We start from the raw sequence: 5,334 nt of genomic DNA, 5'->3' as shown, positions 1-5,334 counted from the left end.
TGTGGCTATCAATTTGTCTGTCTTGTGAGTATAATGGTCCCGAAAATGGAATTAAAATTGTAAGCCTGCTCGTCCCTACCCTTTCTTTCTCACCTTTAGCTGTTCAATAAATAAATGGATATCAGTTCGCTTCATCTCATCCTTGAATTCTTCTTTATTGTGTACTGATTTTGAAAGATGCCTGTCGATGTTTTCTCTAGTTTACACCCATCATAATAACACAGATCTGGTACCAAACGTAGATTCGACAGTAGCATACAAAAAGAATGTAGAAAACACAAAAAAAACACTAAAATTTCTTGAACAAACTTCAGTGGCTGTGTAAACCCCTGATCTGATTCGGGTTCTTTTTTTTAATGATCTAATTCACGGCTAGCATCTGTACTTGAAAATATTTTAAAACCATCTGACCTAACTTTTATTTCTTGATTTAGTTAGCGAGGTTCAGGTGAGTAGAGTTCTTTGTCATCACTTCATTTTCTTCCATCTGTAATGAATATTGTATGCATGCTCTGTTTAGGTGGAAGAGTTCTTTGTTTGTTGAACTGTAGTAAAATCTTATTTGTTTTGATGCTCAGAAGTTCTTCATAGTGCACTTAAAAGTCAGAGTACTCTGCCTCCTTTTTGTAACTTCTGATTTTTTTTCCTGTTATTGCTGTGATATAAAGTCGATAAGAGTTGCAAATATTTTTTCCTACCGCAATAAAAGAATTGATTCTGTACTTAAAAGTCGGAGTCCTCTGCCTAATTTTTGTAAGTTCTGATTTTTTTTTCCCTGTTATTTCTGTAATATGAAATCGATCAGCTGGTTAAAGTAGGGCTGTTATAGATTTCACACCAGTTAGGTTCTCGAGTCCATTCGGCCTAATTCTGAGTTGCAATAAGCATGCAATTTTATTTCACATTTTGGGGAATTGGATTCAACTGCTTCATTTTAGGCATATTACCAATAAGATTATAGACTTTCAATTTAGTTTAATGTATTTGTTCAAATGTTTGTCCACGTGGGAGTATTCCATATCCCTCAAAGTGCATAACAGAAAGTTATAATTTGATATTATATTAAACTTTATCATCAACTTCAATTTGATTTCTAGTTCTTCCAAATGGTGTAGAATTGTTGTCCTAAATTTGGTTCCCCGGAGTAGTAACTCTTATTTACTTGGTATTCACCAGAGATGAGTAGGTGTATCACTCTTAAAGATTTTGTAATTCTAATTAATAAATAATAAAGAAGAGACACTTAAGTGAATAATTGCACCTTTCAATTACAAATAAGCAATAAATGATTGTCTCCCTCAAAACTATCTTTGTAGTATTTTAGTTGAATATTTATGCTTGCCTCTATGATTTCCACATAAAAGGATGAAGAAAATGAGATTTGACAACTCTTAAGTGTTGCTGACATAGCTTAATTCATGCACATTAACCATAAGCTCCTCCAAGTGTGCTTCTACTTTTCTATTTTCTTGGTTATGGAAAATAATTTATTTTGTAAAGATGTTGGGAATGTATTTTGTATCATGTTTTTATGTTGGATGTGTGATCATTCAAGTACATTCACCATATCATTTATTGTTAAATGGACTTATATCACTTGTTTTCTTATTTCTCTCCAAGTTTAATAAATGAGAATAGTGTCTTTTAGCAAAATTTTATTTTTCCACAACTATTATTAGTCTTTGGGTGTTACTAAACTTCTTCTAGATTGTGTTTGCATTGGCTAAGTGGTTGGTTTATCAATATATTTGCAATTAGATAACATCATATAATAATTGCTATTGGTACGATTTTGATGAGGTTTGTTTATGCTTCATTGTCTTGTCTTGAAATATCTATGTATTGGACAATATCTCGCAATATTGCATGTCCCACCTTTGGAAATATACATACATAAATACAATTCTTTACCAAGTTATCTTCTCCTCTCAAGTCCTTTAATCAACTAGTATAGTTCTTTATCCAACAATATTCAATATGTTGTGTCTGTGTTAGATCTTTGCAATACTAAAAATTTCACGATATATTCACGACACCCTTGACAAATACTATAATATGAGAGGATTGACAAATACCAAAATGATGGAATGGTAATCACACATATAAATCTATCAATGTGATGAAAATTAAAGGAAAGAAAGACACATCCACCTCAAGTGCACAACTGAGGACTTAAACACAGTGACCCACAAATAGGATAAGGTTACACTTAAGGGAGTTGGCCCTTCTAAACAATCAGTAGCTAAACACTTAGGGGCCTCATCTTCTTAAAAAAAATCCACTTTTTCTTAGGTTAGTTATATCCTTGTGGACTAGCTACAAAGAACTCTAGCTCATATGTCCATTTTTGAGTTGCAAGATTTATCCCCTGTTCATTAGGAAATCCTAGAGAAAACTTTACTCGCGAAAAATGTACCTAAGGAAATCAATGGTGATCACTTCCAAAACATGGTGAGTCATCTCACTTCACCCAACTACCTATCCTTCTTTGAGGAGGATGAAAAATAAATAAGTCGCCCACACAATCTATCCCTTCATATAGAAGTCTTGATTCACAAAAAAATGTGTTAAGCATGTGTTGATAGATGGAGATGCAGGTTTGAATATTTGTACATATGACCTATTCAAACAATTAGGATTTTCTGAACACACTATTGACCCAAGGATAAAAATTACTATTAAAGTATATGATGAAGAATAGAGGTCTTCAAAGTCTCATAGTGCTTCCAACAAGAGTTGGACCTATTGTAAAAGATGTATTCCAAGTACTTGATTTTCCTCTAGCATATAATATCTTGTTGGGAAGACCATGCATACATAACATGCAAGAAGTTCCCTCTAGATATCATCAATGCATTAAAGTAGAACCACACTAGTAGAGAGTGAGTGAAAAATAAAATTACTAAGTACTAAGATGGGATAATCACTACAATATTTGGGGTCAAATTGCGACGACGATGTAATTTGTGGTGATTTTCATTTATTTTTTGCAATTCTCCTCATCACCATCGTAATACCGACATTGGCATCATAATTACGATGCCCATGTTACTAAAAAAAAAATCATGACATAAATTATTCCCCATTTGTTTTGATTGTGGAGAGTTGCGCACAAAAGAGGGTGGAGAGCTCCAAATGAGGGTGGAGATCTCTAAATGTTATCATGCCCTTGTGATTAGTGCATTTTTTTGCTGTGATCTCTTCATTTCATTTCCATGCCCTTGCTCTACAATTTCATTGCCATGATCTCTGCATTTTGTTGGCATGCCCTTTCTCTGCAATTTCATTGTTGTTCCCTTGTGATCTCTACATTTCGTTGTCATGCCCTTTCTCTGCGATTTTCTTCAAGGGCTATGTACATGTTCATTTATTTTCCTTCTAAACATGTATCTCTTTATATTTCATTCTAAACATGTATATTTAGAGATGTTTTTTAAGGTGCTTATTACATCTTAGCACAACAAAAAAATTGATCCAACTGCATAGATATTCCAAAATCCAAATAATAAAACAATAAAACTCACTCAACCCATGCTAAGTGACTTACCTCAAGATCCTCCACAAAAATAATGTAGACTAGGAAAAATAGATAGAGTTCACAAGAAATTTTACAAAAACATATCATAGTAGATATTTTTAGAAAGAAACTAGCCATAACCCAGTTAAATGGGTTTAGTTGTTGATTAGATGGGTTGATTACAAATTCCTGTAGAACTGTCATCAGATTAGACACAATAAAATGAACAATTAGCTGTTCCCAGCTAGCAGGATCAAATACAGTTTTCCAAGGTGATAAAATTGCATATGTAAGGAATTGAAGAATAACTTTAGTGAAAAGTTGAGTGTAAGGAGTTGTTTCTAGCTATTGTTTCTACCGTGTAGTCTCTTTCTAAAGTTGTTCCTTCTCCTTCTCTTTCTAAAGCCACTCCTTCATTCTTATGCCTTAAATTTTGATTATCAAACTTCTAAATATCTTCCTTTACCTTATCTAAAATCAACTTCACATTGTGTTGTAACTCCGGCATAGGCGTTTGATCATCAATAGCTTTGATTTCAGCATTTATTTTAGAATTATTATTTTCATGTATGTATGTATATATATATATATATATATATATATATATATATATATATATATATGTATATATATATATATATATGTATATATATATATATATATATGTATATATATATATATATATATATGTATATATATATATATATATATATGTATATATATATATATGTATGTATGTATGTATGTATGTATGTATGTATGTATGTATGCATGCATGTATGTATGTATATATATGTGTCTATGTATGTATGTATGTGTGTATGTTATATGTATATATACAAAGAGATCTTGTGGATTGTGGATTATGGATTATAAACAAAAAGGAAAAGAAAACATAACATTAATTATTCCCCATTTATTTTGATTGATTGTGGAGAGCTACAACAAAAGTGGGTAGAGAGCTCTGAATGAGGGTGGAGAGCTCTAAATGTTGGTGGAGATCAGTGAAGATCTAGGATTTTGTTGTCGTTCCTTTGTGATCACTGCATTTTGTTTTCGTATCATGCCCTTGCTTTGTGATTTTCTCCAAGGGGAGAAGAGGTACCTATGTAAATGTTCTTTTTTTTCCCTTCTAAACATGTATCTCTTGGTCATATATAATAGCTTTGATCATATTCAAGGATAAATGATTTTGATGATTGTATGCATATGTGCATGTATGTATTTATATTAGTTCACTATGTGAACTGCATTACATGCATACATACACACTTGCATAGTACTTGTGCTAAATTAAATTAAACATTCATGTCTTGAATTCATAGAAGAAATTATCCTTGGATTCAATCAAACCTATTCATACCAAACTGAGTATGCATAAATATGTAGGGTATGTGCAAGATCATGGTATGCCAGAAAGTGGCGATGTCAAAAAAATAGAGTTTGAAAACATCTAAAAGCGTTTCAAAATCTGCTCTGACTTTTTTCCACCCATCCTAATACCAAAGCTAAAAAAGTAGGCCCCAAGCCTTATCGAGTATCCTTTGATATCGGATACCCAATATTATCGGATATCTGATATAAAATTAGATATCTGATAATATCAGGTATCTGATATCAAATTAGATACCCGATAACTGTGCTATTATTTAAAAAATAAAAACTCGATGGTTGTTGTTTCGACAATGTTATTCACATTTTTAGCTTGGATATCCGATTGTAAAATGGTATAATCGATAAGGTAAGTGACTTTAGGTTTTTTTTTATAGAAATTTTAAAAATTTAGGTTTTTTTTAATATAAATTATGTTTTTCAAA

Source organism: Cupressus sempervirens, chromosome 3, assembly GCF_028749045.1.
Source record: "Cupressus sempervirens isolate cs-2001-9-10 chromosome 3, ASM2874904v1, whole genome shotgun sequence".
Taxonomy (NCBI): Eukaryota; Viridiplantae; Streptophyta; class Pinopsida; order Cupressales; family Cupressaceae; genus Cupressus; species Cupressus sempervirens.
Note: the sequence above shows the minus strand (reverse complement) of the source record.